At 37.8% G+C, this 21,099-nt stretch overlaps 1 protein-coding gene across 6 annotated transcripts in view; it reads left to right on the forward strand.

Annotated features, from left to right (window-relative positions):
- Positions 1–8,384: 8,384 nt before the first annotated feature.
- The window catches only part of LOC134817609 (SEC14-like protein 1), a 53,100-nt gene continuing 40,385 nt past the window's right edge, over positions 8,385–21,099 (forward strand). For all 6 annotated transcript variants that reach the window (XM_063826830.1, XM_063826832.1, XM_063826831.1 and 3 more), the window contains exon 1: positions 8,385–8,414. The gene's annotated coding sequence lies outside the window, so the exon portion shown is untranslated. The remainder of the gene's footprint in view (positions 8,415–21,099) is intronic.

The following is a 21,099-nucleotide window of genomic DNA, read 5'->3' on the forward strand; positions in this document are numbered from 1 at the left end:
GAAGCCGTATTGATTTTCACAAAGTATATTGTAGGTATCCAAAAAATTTATGACTCGATTGTGCATAAGCTTATCGTAGACTTTTGAGAAAGTGGCAAGTAGAGATATCGGTCTGTAATTTTTGATGTCAGTTTTAGATCCACCTTTATGTACAGGAACTACTTTTGCCGTTTTCAAGGCCTGGGGAAAGACCCCTTGTTCGAACGAGCTGTTAACAACGTGGTTGTTGTGATTTTGTATAATGTTGAAATTATTATTATTTGAAAAATAGTGAAATTGTGTAGTTTTGTGTGGTGATTTTTGCTATTTAGTTGTTTGTGAAGTTTTCGAAAATACTGTTGCACTGAACTTTAAAATTATTAAATTTCAATTTATTATTATTATTATCATATGTGCTTTGAGATGTGATTTCCGAGCTGCTGCATATGAACAATCTGGACATTTAAATGGTTTCTCTCCAGAGTGAGTCTTCAAATGTTTTTTGAGGTATGATTTCAGAGTGGTTGCATATGAACAATCTGGACATTTAAATGATTTCTCTCCGGAGTGAATAGTTACGCTATATTGAAGAGTAGCACAGTGTTGTAGCGTGAGCGTAGAAATAAAACAAGTTGTTAACACGTAATCATAGAGGCTAGGGAAGAACAAATCGTTAATAACAAATTATGATAGCAATCAATGTTCAATATATATAACACACAGATCTTTTCTTGAGGATGGCAATTTTCCATAGGAATACCAGGACTGTCCGATCTATTCCTTATTCTAGATCCTAGACCATTATTATTATCAGTATCGTTTTGAAATTCATCACATTTTCGTCTTTTTCGTTTGCCAGAGCTTTCTACATGAAGTCTGATATGTTTCATGGAAGTATCCTCCTCCAGAAACTTTTCCCCACAAACTGAGCAGAGAAAGCCTCCAGACACTCCATTAATTTCACTCTGCTCCGTTTTTACTTCTGATTTAAGAACATCATATTTATTTTCGAGACAACAACCATCTTGTTCTGTAACATAACCATTTTCATAAACAGACCCTCCAGTAAATTCACCCAACAAACTTTGTTCATCATCCTTTTCTGGTGTTGTAGGTCAGGCTGATAATGACGTTCCCTGACATGTTCGATAAAATACTTCTCAGAGAAAAGTTGTTCACCACATGCTGGACATAAAAAGCCTCCAGTTTTGCTTCTCAAATCCTCTTCTTCGGTCTTTACTGCGCTTTTAATGTGAGGACATGACATCTGAAGATTTTTCTGGTTAGATTAATAAAATAATTCAAGAGGAAGTTAAAATCAGTAGTAATGTTGTCATGAATCAGGAGTGCCGTGCATATATTATGAATTTGGCACTATGCAGTGTTTCACAGGATAAGTTTTTGATGGATGCATTTAGTCAGAAGTGGGAGATTTAAGTCAACATACATTATAAATAAGTAAAGAAGACAATTGCATTCTAGAAACAATACTTATTAACAATTAACATGGGCTTGAGAAATAATGTGTAATCAAGGTCATATAATTAATGTTAGTAAAACAAAGTATTTTTAGTAAAACAAAGTATTTTATTTATTAGCAGTACAATCAATTCATATGATATAATTATAAGAATATAATAGTATGTCACACCTATTTAACTGTTACGTTCGAGTAGTCGTGCCATGGCTAAATTTAACTAGGACCAGTGGTGTCGATTAACATTTAAAAGGTGATTCTAAGTGACACAAATGGAAAATTTTAAGAAAAGACGGATCAAAACACAGATCCAAGGACAAGGAGACCCAACTGCAGGACCATACATGCTATTGGCTTGTGCATAAATAAATAAATAAATAAATAAAGTCAATTTTTACAGCACAGCAATATATATCTAAATATCAGATCCTCTGTAATCATAATGTATAAAAAAAGGAGCTTTTCTCTGTGCTGAAGGATGAATCAAGGCAGATCATGGTTCTGTTAGCAGGCCACCCTAGTTATGGACAATACATATATATAAAATAATTAAATTATAATTTTAAAATGTGTCAAGATTGAACTAAAACATAACTCAGGGTAAAATAGACGTATTCCCTTCGTCAAATTAACTATTTACAATACTAAACTTAAACGAACTCCGGGTAAAATAAACGTAATCCCTTTGTCAAACTTGCTATTTACAATAAGTTAATAAATTAATACGGTTGAAAATTATTTCATATTCAATAACAATGTAGCATCAATATAATTGATACAAATGAGGAGCATACATAGCAGTGAGAATTGCACATAACAGGAGGACTGGAGGTATGGAGCAATAATGATTGACAGTGCACCTTTCCACTGATGTTCCTAATTTCCTGTAATAGCTTAATAGGCATGGAAATACTTTGATTGCAGGGGATAGATTGGATTCACTTTAAATGTACTGAGATAACTTAACCGAAATAACATAACTGCCTAGATACATTGGCTAGTGTTGGGTGGGATCATGAATTTATCGTAAGAGTTATCCCCTTGGTAATTCTCATCAGTTAGCACCATATTCATAAGAGTTTCTTTGTATAACTTAGAAAATTTCTTAACGTCGTCACACTCTCTAAGGGACTTTGGTAATATGTTCCAGGCCTTAGTTCCTAGATAGTTAAACTCCTTGTGAGATCTTGATTTAGGAGTATAAAGATTGCAGTTTTCTGCCTCACGTGATCCACCAGAAATATACGAGAATTTCCCGATAAAATGCTTTGGACATGTTTCATTGATTATACGGTACATATATGAGCTAAGATGAACCTGTCGTCTCAAATGGAGAGGAAGCCATCCCATATTTTTGTATACATTAACCGACCTCTCTCTGATGTTTACATCTAGGGCTATTTTAGCAACCTTTTTGTACATGATATCTAACTCTCCTAGTCGTTTTTTATATGTTCTTGACCAGATGGTGTCTAAGTAGTCAAAATGTGGCAACATAAGTGCATTAGCAAACATCTTCCTGAACTTAAGAGGGAGAAGTTTTTTTGATCTATACATAGCACCAATTCTTTTGGATATCTTTTTCTTAATGTTATCAATATGTTCATTAAATGTCAATCTGCTGTCAACTATAAGTCCAAGGTACTTATGGGATTTAGTTTCACAGATTACCAAAGTAAGGTCATCACAAATTTCAACAAGGATGGCATCAAGGTTAGGCTTAGAGTCAAGGATCATTAGTTTTGTTTTTTCATTATTCAGGGATAGTTTATTAGCCTGAAGCCATCTGATAACTAAATTCAACTCTTGTTTGATGTTACCATAGTTTCCTCTAGATATATTGTCAAAATATAATGCACCGTCATCAGCAAATAGATAAGGTTTAGAAAATAGGCATGCATTAGGCAGGTCATTGATAAAAATGCTGGATAGAATTGGTCCTAATATACTTCCTTGAGGCACTCCAGAGTTCAATGAATGTAAACTGCTTATCCTACTCCCAACTCTAGTTTGCTGTAATCTATCTGTGAGGAAGCTCCTAAACCAGCTCAATGCAGTATCTTTTATTCCATAATGCTTCAGCTTTTGAATGAGAATATCATGGTTAACAGTATCAAATGCCTTTCTGATGTCCAGGAAGATAATTGCAGGATGCTTGGCACTGTTCTTAGCAGTAAATATACGATCAAACAGATCTAACATGAGATAAGTTGTAGAGTGATCTTTACGGAAACCATATTGATGCTCTGAAAGTATTCCCTTTTCATCAAGATATTGAGTCAGTTGGGAGTTCACACAAAATTCGATGCACTTTCCAAGAATCGGTAAAATTGAGATTGGTCGATAATTACTAGGATTCTCAGTATCACCATCCTTATGGATTGGGGTGACTTTTGCAACCTTGCAGCTGTTTGGCATGATGCCACTGGATAAACTCAAATTTACAAGATGTGTTAATGGAGCAATAAATGCAGGTAAAATTTGTCTAAACACTCTCAATGGTATATGATCATTAGTGGATTTGCTACAAGGGATACTTGCCACATAGTCTAAGATATTGGACTCAGTTATTTCAGTAAAGCTATTCAAGCTGGTCTCGTTGTCAATCTGCTCATTTTGTAGATAAGATAGAAATTCATTTTCATTTTCCAGCTGCACTTCTGCTTGGATCTTTGGACCTATTTCAGCAAAATATTTATTGTCGGTTTCAGCATCAAGATTGTTATTGATATTGTTAGCTTTAACAGGCAGATTTGATGCTGTCTTTATCGTTTTCCATACACCCTTTAGATCATTCATGGCACACTTGGCTTTCAGTTCTGTTGCTAAGTTAGTCTTCCTATTAATTCTAGACAAATAGGTTGAATAGTTTCTCTGCCGTTTATATGCCATCCATAATGAGTCACATTTATTACAGTGTATAAGACCATTTGGATGTATACGTCTGTTCTTGTTGTGTGTTAAAAATTTACGGTAAAGTTTCCCTTTCAATTTCTTACTTTCTAAAAATTCTGGAGATGGCTTATGGATGTAATCACTATGGCACTTAATTTGTTTAATTGGACAGAAGTGATCATAGTAGTGATCAATATGTTCGTTTAAACCATCAACTGCATCATTCAGACTAGTTGAATCTATTATTGGTCTATAATCACAAGTTTCCAAAAATTCTTTAAGAGCAGTAACATTCATTTTGCTGTGATCTCTTATTAGTAACTTCTTGAATTTTGAGGCCTTATGCACATTGAAATCGACAATGAACTTTACGACCTGATGATCTCCTATACAATCATCAAGGACTTTGCAGTCAAGAAACTTGGAGTAAGTGTTTGTTATGACAACATCGATTGTGGTCTTTGTGATTCTGTTTCCTAGTTTAGCAATGCGGGTAATATCCTGAACTACCTGTACCATTCCAAACATTTTCATTGTAATGTCTAATTTCTTATAGTTCATACTGCTGATGTTGTTTTGGTCTACATTTACATCACCCAGCCAAATAACATTATTACTTCCTATACTCATCATGCAGTCTGTCATATAATCTAAAAATTTGTCAAGAGGACTAACCAAAAGGTTCCAGTTGTCCAGGAAACTGTACGTAGCTGGTCAACTAGTTTTGAATTCAGACTAGGCTTGATGAGTTCTGGGGTTTCTAGACGTAAGATCTGTTTCTGTAAACTATATCGTATATAAATTACATATCGTCGATATTATACTTATAGATATTGTTACATATCTATTATCTATATAATATTTTATTAGGCTACAAAATTGTAGCCTTCATTTGTAGAAGATATGAAAGTTTTTGACCTAATTTTATTCGGCAAGTAATTCCCAAATTCAAATATCTAAATACGGAAAATAAAAAGTATATTTAAATTTTACAATCTAGATATTAATCGTTTTTTTAAACAACACTTTGATCAGATAAAATTGATCATTTTTATACTTGACACGACATCATAAAAGTGATACTATTAAGTGCACATAATAAATTTAGGGACGAAGCCTCATATCTTCTCAGTAATAATAATAATAAGTAGGAATTTATACATCGCTTTATAGCCATAAAGAACTCAAAACCCAAAGATTCAGTTCAAACCATCTAAAGCGACTCATGAGTAACATGTACATAAGAACTTATTTTTATGAAGTATGGATTTTATGAGAAAGGTAATACATGATACTTATACAAATACGTTTTCAAAGAGATGAGTTTTTAGTTTCTTTTTAAATAAGACGATATCGGTTAGTGTTCTCAATTGATAAGGAAGCTTATTCCAAACAGAGGGTCCGCAGTAGCTGAAACTTCTCTCGGTTTTACTATAGTTTGAAATAGGAGGAACATTTAGGAGGAAATAGTCTTCTTCAGTTCTTAGTACACGTACAGGTTGACTTTTGATGTCAATACATTTGATGATATACTCCGGCGCTATGTTGTTAACGCATTTGAACACGGTTAGAGCAATCTTATACTCTATTCGTTGTCGTATTGGAAGAAAATGGGCTTTTTTCAGGAATGGAGTGACACTGTCCCATTTTTTGATAGCTTTCCAACCAAACAAGAATCGAACACAGGAATTTTGTACCTTCTGGAGTTTCTTTATTAGAAGATCAGGTAAACCGTATAAGAGTCCATTGCAGTAGTCTAGTTTTGAAAAGATCAAGCAGTGAATGAGCTGTCTTTTTAGATCATAGTTAAGCTTTGAGCCTATAACTCGAAGGTTTCTCAGATGGATGTTGCAGCAACTGATAATTGAATTTATTTGGTCTTCAAATGTTAGGAATTGATCAAATAGGACACCTAAACTTTTCACTGTGCGGGATGCCTCCACAGGGTCAGCTGCATTGTCAAGTTGTATTGAATCGACTGGACATGAAGAGTAACTGTTCTTGGTCTGTACTACAAGAGCTTCTGTTTTGTTTTGGTTCAGTTTGAGTTTATTTTGGGTCATCCAGGTCTTAATATCTTCAAAACAATTTGTTATTCTCTCTTCGATTGTTGAGAGATCTCGAAATAGTGGGTTAAACTCAATGTACAGTTGAGTGTCATCTGCGTACATGTGGATGTTAAATCCATGTCTCTTTGCGATCTGATTGAGCTCCTTTGTGTAAAGTATAAACAGAATTGGACCTAGAATTGAACCTTGCGGGACTCCAATTCTAAGGAAGCATCTCTTTGATCTTGATTTATCAATAGTTACTGTGAAGGATCTGTTATTAAGGTATGATGTAAACCATTCGAGAACAGTACCTTCAAAACCAAAGTCCTTTTTTAGTTTTTTTAGGAGCAAGTGATGATTTACAGTATCAAAAGCAGCACTGAGGTCCAAAAGGAGGAGGATAACCTTACTTTTCATGTCACTGATACAAAGAAGATCATTGTAGATGGTAAGGGTCGCAGTTTCGCAGCTATGATTTGACCTATAACCACAGTATTGGTAACTATGTATGTTTCAGTTAAACAAAAAAATTCAGTTAAACAAAAATTCAATTTTATGCCATTTATTACAGAGTAAACAAGTTTACAATAAATCAATTTTATATTTAAAGGAATCCTAATTCAATGCGTAGTATAGTTGTCACTCTTTAAATATATTAGATGTAGGTTGACAGGGCAAAGGAGTGTTTGTGCTGTTTGCTATTGCTCACACCAAACGGCAACCTAGTAAATGTTTTGTACGGACACCGGTCTCCATCACGATACAAAATTAGGATTGTAGAATTTTTGTCAAAATCTTTATTTTTCACTTTAATTTAAGTTATATTAATATAATAAATTCAAATCTTATGATATTGTTATTATCTTAACAGTTACTATTGTAGCTAAAGATTTTAAATTTGTATTCCTTGTATTCCTTGTATTCCTTGTATAACTTTTAGTGCAGTGGAGGGAGCGGTGTGGTGCATTAATAGAGTGACAGCCTACTGATTTAGAGTTGTTTTTAAGTGAGCATAATGGGTATATTTTTGGACCTAAAGGCTTTACTACGACAACTTTAAAATTGGTTCTTTTAATCATTTATTAAATATCACTTAAAAAATATATAAATCTGGAATCTGTTCACACTGTGAACCAGTCCTATAAAAAAACCCTCTTCAATTAAATATTAAAAACGTCTCAATAATGGAAATAGTCATACAATTAAGAAATTTACCAAATTCTTAATATCAACCTTTAGAGAAAAATACCTACCTAAGTCAATGTCTACCTGTAATACACTAATTATTAGGTTAAATACATAGGTGGTGGAGTCAGCACACATTTACCAAAATCAAAATTTTTTAATAGGAGGAACCTGTGGGCCGAGAACACTGGATTAAATTTGTTGAAGGGGATTGTTTTCAAATGACAGCTGCATTATGTCATAATCGCTTGAAGTCCATGCTGAATCATTATAAGCATGTTGCAGCTTTAGAAGTGTCTTTTTCAGGCGACTTTTAGCAAGGCTAATCTTGTAGGAGTAGTCAAAAAGCTTAAGTTTAGGGGCAATTGTGCTCCAATTGTGTTTCCAGTCTGGAAGGTCTGGGAATTCCAAACTCGGCAATCCTTAACTGCTCTAGAGATTCAAAATTTATCCAAATCTGCAGTGAACTTGTAAATAATGATGACCTCAAACAAAGATCTGTATTTCTACAGGGCCCACCCACGCTTATCTGGGGAGTCTTGTCCCTATATTAGACGGCCAATGCTCTATCCATTGGTATGTATTAATCTAATCTAATCTACGCGGCCTTACCCAGGCCTGTTATAAATGGGGAGTCCCTCTTAGAACGACCAGTGCTAGACCAGTGGCGTAACGCTGTGCGGGGGGGCGCCGTCTTAGGGGGGCGCAAAATCGTCGTTTGAATGTTGGACAATTTCGAAAACTTAACTTAAGTACTAGGAAAACTGCGCTATTTGCTCTAGATACAGTTTTGATACTTTCAACACTACTATATAACAAATAATTTGAGGATGTACCATGGAAGTCTAGAGTACCCGCAACAAGAAATGCAGCTGTAAACGACTTGGTAACGGGGTGCATGTGAGCTCTGGGGGCCAGTGGCATCAGAAGACTGGCTATCAGCCTTGAAAATAAGATGAGTTCTTTAGATTCATGTCACATCTGCACTGCATCTCCATCACAATGACACAAACACTCTCTCCTTCACTACCCTACCCTACCCTAGCCTAGCCCTACCCCTCCCTCCTTTTACCTGTTGCGGGTACTCTGGACTGCATGGACATCCTTGAATAGAGGTATTTTATATAGTAGTGTTGTGGTATTATACTGTGTACATGTATATATATTCTATCCTATATATCAATATATTCTATATCTATATATAATACTGTATCTTTTATATACAAACTTTTCCTTACCCCCGCCTCCCCTTCCTCTATAAATTGTACTCAAATCCCACACCCAACCTGCTATTGACTTACTAAATAACCTCTATATCTCTACATTGGGCCATAGCAGTCCACCCCGCTCCCTTCCCCTCCCTCCCCTATTCCACCAAGCACCAACATCTCTCCAAATCACATCACAAACTTTCATGTAATTAGACCTTGTGTTCCTTTTTTATCTTATTTTGAAAATGATTTTGTTTAACTTTACCTCTCTACCTGATATCACTCACCCCTGTCAAAACTGTGTTACTCTCATTATCTTATTTTCAGGCTGTTGGTTGGTTTGATGGTGCCCTGGCCCCCATCTCATTATGTGCTCCCTACCATCTATTCTTCATGCAAGACAGAACTCTTACTGAAGATAATTCTCGATCAACGAGATCGAGAAATAACTCCTCTCCCCTGGATGGAAATGTTATTGACTTTACGAAACCTATCACCATCACGACGCCCGGATGCTATGTGCTTAGCAATCCTGACTCTGGTTGTAGAATCAGTCTCTTTCAGGATGTGTTTGCAAGCCAACTGTGTGACCAATTTTCCTCTGAAATCGAAAATACTGGCACCCTTAAACAGTACAACACAATCCACAGGCAGTCTCAGGCGCCACTTGCACTTCCAAGACTCTCGTCATGGTTTGGACCCGTAGACTATGCGTTCTCAGGAATCGTAATGAAAGCTAATTCTGTCTCCCAATGTCCTCGCCTTATTGCAGCATATCAGAACATGGCCGAAAACCTCTTCACACCCAACAACATTGATTGCTTTTTGATCAACCAGTACTGCTTTTTGATCAACCAGTATAGAACTGGACGTGATTCCTGTGGTGAGCACAGTGACAACGAGCCAGAGGTCGACCTCTCAAAACCTGTCGTTACTCTGTCACTTGGCCAACAGCGCCGCATGCTCATCAGAGAGGCTAAGAACCCTGGAAATGCCATCACAGTCAAACTCGACCAGGGTTCAGTTCTTGTAATGCATGGTACTGATTTCCAAAAGAAGTATACGCATCAAATACCCAAAGATAATGTGATCACTAATTCACGTACCTCTGTGACCTACAGGACCTGCAGCTCCACTTTCCTAAGAAACCGAAGTGCCTTATCTACACCCCTGAAAGATATATCTATCACTCCTATACTTGCCCCCAAGACCCCTGGAGTCTCAGGCTCACCATCGCTACCTCTGCACAACAGACGTAGATCCTCCTTGTCTCTGTCTAGCTTCTCACAAGTTGACACCAGCTCAGTTGGGTCTCCAGTGGCCAGTAGTTCTCCTTCCATAACCAGCAGCAAAACATCAGTCTCTGATAGTGATACATTGCCTCTCAGCATAGATGCCATGCTTGAAGCCATTGATCTAATGAAAGACAAAACCGTGAAAAGCGAACTTTCTCGCCATGGCAGCACAAACTCTGGAACCCCTCTGGATTGTAAGAAAAGACTGAAGAAAGTTGCGAAAGCATGTCACAAACGCCTGAGCACGCTTCTTGCTGAGCCTCCAGTAGTCTCAGCTGAGCCCGAATGCATTACCCATTCCCTCCAAACTTTGGAAAACTCTGTTATTGATCTACAATCCAAAATAAGTCTACAACATAGCACCCTCCAAACACTTGTCTTATGTTCTGACAGTAATTCCAATCAAAAAGTTAGTGCCAGCCCCCCTAACCTGTCTAATGAACTCAACACTATGGACAAGAGACTTGAAAAGTTAGAGGATATAACTTGACTTACTTGACTTGACTTAAGGCGGGTAGTATTCCCGAGATCCATTGACAAAAGTTCTCCACAGCTTTCTGTCCTCCATCAGTCTAGCTATCTCATCTACTGATTTCAGCCCAGTATCTGCTTTTAGGTTATCTAGTAGTGTTAGGTAAGGTCGCCCCCTGTTAGTATGCCCATGACTCGGCTTCCAGAGAATCAGTTTGTTCAGTGTCAGCTCCGGATGTCGGTGAGCATGACCTGCAAGTCTGAGCCTTCGTTGGGTTATCTTGGAGCTGACTTTAGGAAGATCACCGTACAGACTGTGGTTGCTGACATGGTCTCGATATTGATTGATGTTAAGGGCCATTCTTAACATTCGTGTATAGCAACCATCAACCATCTTCTCCAGCCTTTTCGTCATAGTCCAAGTCTCAGAACCGTATAGAAGCACCGACTCGACTAGTGCTGTGAACACTCTGGTCTTGATAGACTTTCTAAGGTTGGATTTCCAAAGTTTTTTGAGAGTGTGGCATGCTCCCCATGCTCTTCCTTTTCTAACCCTGATATCACTCTCACTGTCTCTGATTCTAGAACCAAGATAGGTAAAGTCTTCCACGTGCTCTATTGTGTTGTTACCCAGGGACTTGATGGTATCAGGGTTCTCGATGTTCTGAGTAATGAATTTGGTTTTCCCTTCATTCATTTTAAGTCCCACTGTAGCAGCAACTCTTTCTACCTCTAGCATCAGCATCTCTGCCTCCTTTACAGTATCTGCTATCAGAGCAATGTCATCTGCAAAACCAGTGTCTGTTATCTTCTCCGCCTTGACTCTCCTACTCCGATAAGGCTTAATGGTAAATCCTATTTCAGGATACTTGCTTAAGGCTTGTCTCATGCAATAGTCAAGGGCTATAATGAACAAGTATGGTGCTAATGTATCCCCTTGAAGAACTCCTGCCAGGATATCAAATAGCTCGGTATCCCCATCTGGTGTTATAACTTTGCCCTTCGTGTTGACATAGAGAAGATTAATGATATCTACAATACTGTCCGGTATTCCATAGGCCTTTAGTATTTGCATCAAAATTCCCCGGTGAAGTGAATCAAAGGCCTTCTTAAAATCAACAAACACCATAGCTACCGGTAAATTTCTCTGTCTAGCCCCCTCTAGAATCCTTCTGAGTGCCAAGATGTGACTAGTAGTGGACCGTCCTTCCCGAAAACCATTCTGAGTGTCCCTAAGTACCCCCTCTATAGCCGGCTGGATCCTATTAAGCACCATTCTATTGAGAGTCTTAGCTACGAGAGAAGTCAAAGATATCCCCCTCCAGTTTCCAGGGTTGGTCAAGTCTCCCTTTTTGGGAACCGGGATGATGTTACTTATCCTCCACTGATCTGGCGCAATACCATCTGTCAGGGCTTTGTTGCAGAAGGACAGCACGATTTCATCCAGGTCGCATCTTTTGAGGACTTCAGGTGGTATGCCGTCATCACCTGGTGCTTTACCTTCTTTTATCCTGTGTTTAGCAGCTTTAAGCTCATCCACAGTAAAAGGTTCTGTACTGATGTTGAGTCCTTCAAATTGAGTCTCGATCCTAGGATGCTCGTTTTCCACATCCGGTATACTCCCTAACAGATTCGTGAAATGCCCAAGCCAATTTTTCTTCCTTTCTTCGGCTCCGTTGCCCCTTATTTGAGTTGCCCCCTTGGCCTTCCTGCCAGTTATCTCATTTATGACATTCCAACTTTCTTTGTTTTTGCATCTGTCTGCAGCCATTTCGACCCTTCTAACCTTGGCAACTAGATCTTCTTCAAAGATCTTCTTCAAGGATATAATGAGCAGCATAAACGAAAAACAACATGAAACTGCCACCTCCCTTAAAGCCTTCGAAGCAGATGTCACTGCAATTAAGAACAAAGTAGATGACTCTAAGGCCTGCCTACAGTCTCTCCAGCTTAATGACCGCACCAACCCATCAAGAAAAAAGCCATCGCCTCATCCTCAAAACCAGAACCACCCAACCCACAGCCCTAGTAGACAAACGCGAAAACCAAAAAAGGTTCTACTCCTACATGACTCCCAGATGAACAACTTTCTACCTGAGTCATTTTCCTCTGGGTTCAAGGTGGAAAAAATGAAAGTAGGCTCTTATACTGACATGATAAAAGACCACTGTATGAGAGATGTCATTAAACAGCCAGAGGTCGACTGTTACATTCTCCAGCTTGGAGTCAACGACTACAGATACAGAACCTGCTCTGTTAATAAAGCGATTGAGGATGCAAAATCAGTCATCGATAAACTCCTCTCGAGCTCCAGCGCAAAGGTTGTCATCTCCCTACCCACCCCAACCCCTGGATTAATCAGTGAACTTACCAACCAAGGCTAGCAAACCCGCTTGGTAGTAAGCACTGTAACAGTATCCTCAGACGAGAATACTTTAAGCAACGCAACAAGCATAGCAATTTTGTAAACAGTAAGAAAGTAGCTTTCCTTAAGAAGTTAAATGAAGCTATAGAAGAAGGTCACATACTCGACTGGAAAAAATTTAAACGGCTTAAACAAGAACATGACACTAGCCCCTTACTTGACAAATTTGATTTAGCTAGCTTCCATGACTTCTTTGCATCCCTTTATAAAAAACCAGACCAGGAGCCAGATCTCACTCACCACAATCACAAACATTACCCTGAACCACCAGATCTGGATATCCTAAATAAGCTCATGTCAGAATCTTAAGTGACCTCTGCCATCAAAAATCTCAAAAAAGGTAAAAGTTGCTCAAACGACTTGATATCCAACGAGATGCTTCAGAGCGTAACTCCGCTTTGTCTCAAAGCCATCCTCAAAAACTTCAACCACTCACTGGTCTCTGGTTACTATCCATGGCACACCAGCATCATTACTCCTATTTACAAGTCTGGCAACCCTTTCAGCCCGGACAACTACAGAGCAATAGCTGTTGGTAGCTGTATGGGTAAACTATTTTCTAGCATCTTACTTGAGCGTCTCCTGCACTTCAAAAAGCTCTACTGCCCTGACCCAAAAGAACAACTAGGGTTCTCGAAGGGTGCTCAAACAAATGACCACGTTTTTACCCTTAAGACAGTCATTGACAAATATACCAAGGTTAAAAAAGCTCGCCTCTATGCATGCTTTGTTGATCTAAGAAAGGCCTTTGACACTGTATGTAGGGACCTCCTTCTGCACAAAATCACATGCCTTGGAATAACTGGAAACTTCTTCAATTGCCTAAGTGATATGTATAGAAACTCAATAGCTCATATAAAAATCTCCAAACTCTTGTCCCCTAATATTGACATTGGAAAAGGAACAGAGCAGGGACACCCCCTATCACCGGACCTTTTTAAAATCTATATCAACGACTTGTCATCTCTCCTGAAATCTGTTGGTGATTATCCTATTCTAGCTGACGTCCTAATATCACATCTGCTCTGGGCTGACGATCTTGTCCTACTTGCCCTAAGTCCCAAGGCCTTGCAAGACAATATAAACATCCTATTCGACTTCTGTAACTCTAACATGGGCCTTGAAGTAAACATTAAAAAAACCAAGATTCTCATATTCTGCCCTCCTAAAAGAAAACAATCCTATGAAACATTCATTTTGGGAGGCCAGCCCATCCAACACACCGAAAAATACTGCTATCTTGGCATTATATTCCACAGAAATGGATCTTTTACAGCAGCAAATACTGAACTGAGGGCCAAGGCTCTCCGTGCTCTCTATGGCCTCAAAGGCAATATCGTCAAAGATGCCCTCTCTCACCGTTCCCTAAACATTCTATTTGACTCTCTAATAAAACCGATACTGCTCTATGGCTGCCAAATCTTATGTCCTCACTCAAAAACCATGAGATACCTCTCCAAAACAGATAGCAAAGCCAACCCCCAGCATACTCTCAGGTACATCTCACAAGACCACTATGAAAGATTCCACCTTAAGTTTATCAAGTGGTCCTTGTCTGTCCATTCAAAAGCATCAAATATAGGCTGCTGGGGCGAAAGTGGGCGCCACCCCCTCTTCTTTGAAGCCTGCAAACTTGCAATAGATTTCTATAGTCGTCTTGAAAGCACTGAAAATGAACTTCTCTCCGCTGCATTTCACGAGCAGATTATGCTGGGCCTTCCTTGGTACACCAACATCTCTAATCTTCTCACCAAATATAACTTCCCCCACTCATCCTCTTCAAAATCCAAGCTCTCTACCCAAATCAGTCACAACATGAGGGAAGAATTTGTGGATACCTGGAAATCTGCCAAGGCATCCTCACCTAAATTAGAATTCTACAATCAAATTAAACATGATTTTGAACCAGAAACATACTTAGGAGTGGTTAAGATCCCCGATGCTCGGAAAAGCTTAACAAGGTTTCGTATTAGCTGCCACAATCTTTACATTGAGAGGGGCCGCTACGAAACCCCCCTAGTACCAAGAGAACATCGATGGTGCACTTTTTGCTTTTTCAGCAAGGGGCTTAAGCCTATTGAGGACGAAATTCATGTTCTAACTGACTGTTTACTCTACTCCTCAGTTAGAGAAAAATTTAACTTCCATCCCAAAAATATTACTGACCTAGCCGGTTTGCTATCCGATAAAACACTAGACCCTACAAAATTTACTGCCACAGCAAGAGCAATCCATTCAATTCTCTCTGTGAACGAAAATTTTACAGCCTACTATAAGAGCCCAGATTTCCACTCAAATACTGGCCAATGCATAATGCTATAGGACCTCAAAAATAGTATTATAAAACATTTCTATTTTATCCCTACACATTTGTAAATAACTAGAATTGTGTAACCTTAAATTATTTCAGAATTATAACTATTGTGAATTCAATAAAATAATTATCACTTTTGTATCCTTGTATCCTTGTATCCTTGTATCCTACACACTTTTTTAGAGATTTTACTGGCGTATTTTCTAAAATCACCTAATTTGTTCAATTTTAGGGAGGGGCACCAAAAGCGCCAACAGGGGGGCGCTTTTTTCGGCGGGGGGGGCCAACAGGCAACGTTACGCCAATGTGCTAGACACTGTACTGTTTACTACTGACTGAATGGAAATCTACTGAACTCTTTGGATTGGTAGAACCTGTCTGGTTACATGAACAATGGAGCTAGTTTCTAGATTAACTCACATGATATTATTGCCGACTTAGGCTGCTTGGATGCATCAAATCTCAACTATTTTTTGGTGTGTTACTTTGTTTTGGGCTTTACTTGTAAGCTTTATTGAATGTATCCATAAAATTGCAATTCCATTGATATTTATAACTTGAGAAAATTTTTCTACCAAAAACGTTTTCGATCGGGAATCAAATTATTTTGGGGAATATCTTGATATAACGACGTTGTCGTAATGACACAAGTGACTAGGATCAACCACCTTATTTGATAGTTTTAAAAAATAAAGTATTTATATTTTTAACTTAGGGTGTTAATCTTTTTAAGGATTTTATTTTTCTATTTCAGATCTATCGTGCTATTTGTTACTAAAAAGCTCATTGTAGCCTATAATAATTAGATTTTCATCATCATGATGTATTTAACTCAAAGTAAAGTCAAAGTAAAGCAAAATTTATGACTGATGACATCATCACACATGTCCACAAAATACATCGCACTATGTGAATAATTTGAAAACTGGCCACGGGCTTGATTCACGATGTCAATCCTTCGCAGCTCGGTGAGGCACTGCAGTGGTGCATCTCGCCGATCTACCGCAAACAATTATTTGCGCGACCCAGTAGTGCATCGCGCTACAAGCCAAGGGCCTGAATATTATTATTATCAATCAATTACAATCAATTACAATTACTATGTGGATAATTGCACGTAAAGCGAGCACTTTGGCCGGCCGGCACGTTCAAAAGGGGTTTCAGCGTGTGTTAAGGCACATCAAAAAGTATTAATAATCAAAATGTATAAATATCTAAACTTTTTATTCAAATTTATATTTATTGCTTATTTATCAACATTTTTCAAAATCATCCATTAAAAACAATCCTTACAAATCAAATCAGTGGTCAAAATTGAAATTGGAGGACTTCACCGCTTCGACGCGCCGCGCAAACAAGCATCATTACTTCGCTAGTTTCTCTGCTTTTACCCGCTCCTACTTGTAACGCGATGCACTATTGGGCCGCGGGCGCATCCAATAATGCTTCTCGCAACCACAGATCGGCGAGATCACCCCAGCGAACGCCGCGGGCTTCATACGTCGCACAAAATGATTGAATTTCACTTTTAAAATCTCCTCAAGCTTCATGTTAAGTCAAATTACGTATGTTTAGTTTTAAAGTAATCTTGTTCTTTAGATAATTGTCTCAATAATCGAATATCGAAGAGTTCAATTCAATCCAAGGAAAATTGTTCAAACTATGAGTGATCATGAATAAAAAATGGATAATTTACACGTAAAATTTGCCTCAAAATTTGTTTTGAAAAATAACCATAACTCTGGCTATGATTTAAATTTTGAAAATTTAAAATGCTAGTGCCGCGCACAAAAATGTTCCGCGCATTTAAAACGTGTCGATAATGCGCCCAAACCAATGTCGCGTTGGATAATAGTGAATAAGCTGGTTGAATTCACAATTTTCATTTTTTGTTACAGTTTGTTGCTTTGTGTGGCAGCCATATTGGTTTTGTGCGTGCGCAACTATTGCGCGCTATCTACATATCTTACCGTTAAATGTACGTTTACAGATTTAATCGAGATCTTTGCGAGGCTTTCATAATTATGTAATATGTATGATATAGCTTGATATGCTGTTACTTCAAATTGCTGTAATTTCTATTTATATTGACTTAAGTCGAGTACAAAATGAAATTATTTGCTCTCTAATTTTAAGGATGACGACCTGCAACTGAAATTGAGTGATATTCGACTATTTCAATTTAGATTCGCTAGTCAACAAAATGGTTGCTCACTCCGAAATAACGACTTTCAAGTAATGGTATGTACCCTATTTTTTACAACAAGGCTCCCAGCATTATAGTAAAACATAGACAATAGACAATATTTTAATATAAACTATAATTAATTTTTGACCGGGAACATTCAGCAGTTAACTTTGTCGTATTTTAAAACAAGTTACTCGGGCCCCGTTCGTAGAGAAGATAGATTTGCTGTGTTTTAAAACAAGTTACTCGTGCCCAGTTCGCAGAGAAGATAGATTTGCTGTATTTTAAAACAAGTTACCCGTGCCCAGTTCGCAGAGAAGATAGATTTGCTGTATTTTAAAACAAGTTACTCGTGCCCAGTTTGCAGAGATTATAGATTTGCTGTATTTCAAAACAAGTAACTCGGGCCCAGTTCGCAGAGAATATAGATTTGCTGTATTTCAAAACAAGTAACTCGGGCCCAGTTCGCAGAGAAGATAGATTTGCTGTATTTTAAAACAAGTAACTCGGGCCCAGTTCGTAGAGAAGATAGATTTGCTGTATTTTAAAACAAGTAACTCGGGCCCAGTTCGCAGAGAAGATAGATTTGCTGTATTTTAAAACAAGTAACCAGTTTGCAGAGAAGATAGATTTGCTGTATTTTAAAACAAGTAACTCGTGCCCAGTTTGCAGAGAAGATAGATTTGCTGTATTTTAAAACAAGTAACTCGTGCCCAGTTTGCAGAGAAGATAGATTTGCTGTATTTTAAAACAAGTAACTCGTGCCCAGTTTGCAGAGAAGATAGATTTGCTGTATTTTAAAACAAGTGACTCGTGCCCAGTTCGCAGAGAAGATAGATTTGCTGTATTTTAAAACAAGTGACTCGTGCCCAGTTCGCAGAGAAGATAGATTTGCTGTATTTTAAAACAAGTAAACAGTTTGCAGAGAAGATAGATTTGCTGTATTTTAAAACAAGTAACTCGGGCCCAGTTTGCAGAGGAGATAGATTTGCTGTATTTTAAAACAAGTAACTCGTGCCCAGTTCGCAGAGAATATAGATTTGCTGTATTTTAAAACAAGTAACTCGTGCCCAGTTCGTAGAGAAGATAGATTTGCTGTATTTTAAAACAAGTAACTCGGGCCCAGTTCGCAGAGAAGATAGATTTGCTGTATTTTAAAACAAGTAACCAGTTTGCAGAGAAGATAGATTTGCTGTATTTTAAAACAAGTAACTCGTGCCCAGTTTGCAGAGAAGATAGATTTGCTGTATTTTAAAACAAGTAACTCGTGCCCAGTTTGCAGAGAAGATAGATTTGCTGTATTTTAAAACAAGTAACTCGTGCCCAGTTTGCAGAGAAGATAGATTTGCTGTATTTTAAAACAAGTGACTCGTGCCCAGTTCGCAGAGAAGATAGATTTGCTGTATTTTAAAACAAGTAAACAGTTTGCAGAGAAGATAGATTTGCTGTATTTTAAAACAAGTAACTCGTGCCCAGTTTGCAGAGAAGATAGATTTGCTGTATTTTAAAACAAGTAACTCGTGCCCAGTTTGCAGAGAAGATAGATTTGCTGTATTTTAAAACAAGTAACTCGTGCCCAGTTTGCAGAGAAGATAGATTTGCTGTATTTTAAAACAAGTAACTCGTGCCCAGTTTGCAGAGAAGATAGATTTGCTGTATTTTAAAACAAGTAACTCGGGCCCAGTTCGTAGAGAAGATGGATTTGCTGTATTTTAAAACAAGTAACCAGTTTGCAGAGAAGATAGATTTGCTGTATTTTAAAACAAGTAACTCGTGCCCAGTTCGTAGAGAAGATAGATTTGCTGTATTTCAAAACAAGTAACTCGGGCCCAGTTCGCAGAGAAGATAGATTTGCTGTATCTTAAAACAAGTAAACAGTTTGCAGAGAAGATAGATTTGCTGTATTTTAAAACAAGTAACTCGTGCCCAGTTTGCAGAGAAGATAGATTTGCTGTATTTTAAAACAAGTAACTCGTGCCCAGTTTGCAGAGAAGATAGATTTGCTGTATTTTAAAACAAGTAACTCGTGCCCAGTTTGCAGAGAAGATAGATTTGCTGTATTTTAAAACAAGTAACTCGTGCCCAGTTTGCAGAGAAGATAGATTTGCTGTATTTTAAAACAAGTAACTCGTGCCCAGTTTGCAGAGAAGATAGATTTGCTGTATTTTAAAACAAGTAACTCGTGCCCAGTTTGCAGAGAAGATAGATTTGCTGTATTTTAAAACAAGTAACTCGTGCCCAGTTTGCAGAGAAGATAGATTTGCTGTATTTTAAAACAAGTAACTCGTGCCCAGTTTGCAGAGAAGATAGATTTGCTGTATTTTAAAACAAGTAAACAGTTTGCAGAGAAGATAGATTTGCTGTATTTTAAAACAAGTAACTCGTGCCCAGTTCGCAGAGAATATAGATTTGCTGTATTTCAAAACAAGTAACTCGTGCCCAGTTTGCAGAGAAGATAGATTTGCTGTATTTTAAAACAAGTAACTCGTGCCCAGTTTGCAGAGAAGATAGATTTGCTGTATTTTAAAACAAGTTACCCGTGCCCAGTTCGCAGAGAAGATAGATTTGCTGTATTTTAAAACAAGTTACCCGTGCCCAGTTCGCAGAGAAGATAGATATGCTGTATTTTAAAACAAGTGACTCGTGCCCAGTTCGCAGAGAAGATAGATTTGCTGTATTTTAAAACAAGTAACTCGTGCCCAGTTTGCAGAGAAGATAGATTTGCTGTATCTTAAAACAAGTAACTCGTGCCCAGTTCGCAGAGAATATAGATTTGCTGTATTTCAAAACAAGTAACTCGGGCCCAGTTCGCAGAGAAGATAGATTTGCTGTATTTTAAAACAAGTAAACAGTTTGCAGAGAAGATAGATTTGCTGTATTTTAAAACAAGTAACTCGTGCCCAGTTTGCAGAGGAGATAGATTTGCTGTATTTTAAAACAAGTGACTCGTGCCCAGTTTGCAGAGAAGATAGATTTGCTGTATTTTAAAACAATTAACTCGTGCCCAGTTCGCAGAGAATATAGATTTGCTGTATTTCAAAACAAGTAACTCGTGCCCAGTTTGCAGAGAAGATAGATTTGCTGTATTTTAAAACAAGTAACTCGTGCCCAGTTTGCAGAGAAGATAGATTTGCTGTATTTTAAAACAAGTTACCCGTGCCCAGTTCGCAGAGAAGATAGATTTGCTGTATTTTAAAACAAGTTACCCGTGCCCAGTTCGCAGAGAAGATAGATATGCTGTATTTTAAAACAAGTGACTCGTGCCCAGTTCGCAGAGAAGATAGATTTGCTGTATTTTAAAACAAGTAACTCGTGCCCAGTTTGCAGAGAAGATAGATTTGCTGTATCTTAAAACAAGTAACTCGTGCCCAGTTCGCAGAGAATATAGATTTGCTGTATTTCAAAACAAGTAACTCGGGCCCAGTTCGCAGAGAAGATAGATTTGCTGTATTTTAAAACAAGTAAACAGTTTGCAGAGAAGATAGATTTGCTGTATTTTAAAACAAGTAACTCGTGCCCAGTTTGCAGAGGAGATAGATTTGCTGTATTTTAAAACAAGTAACTCGTGCCCAGTTTGCAGAGAAGATAGATTTGCTGTATTTTAAAAC

Source organism: Bolinopsis microptera, chromosome 6, assembly GCF_026151205.1.
Source record: "Bolinopsis microptera isolate Bmic1 chromosome 6, MBARI_Bmic_1.0, whole genome shotgun sequence".
NCBI lineage: Eukaryota > Metazoa > Ctenophora > Tentaculata > Lobata > Bolinopsidae > Bolinopsis > Bolinopsis microptera.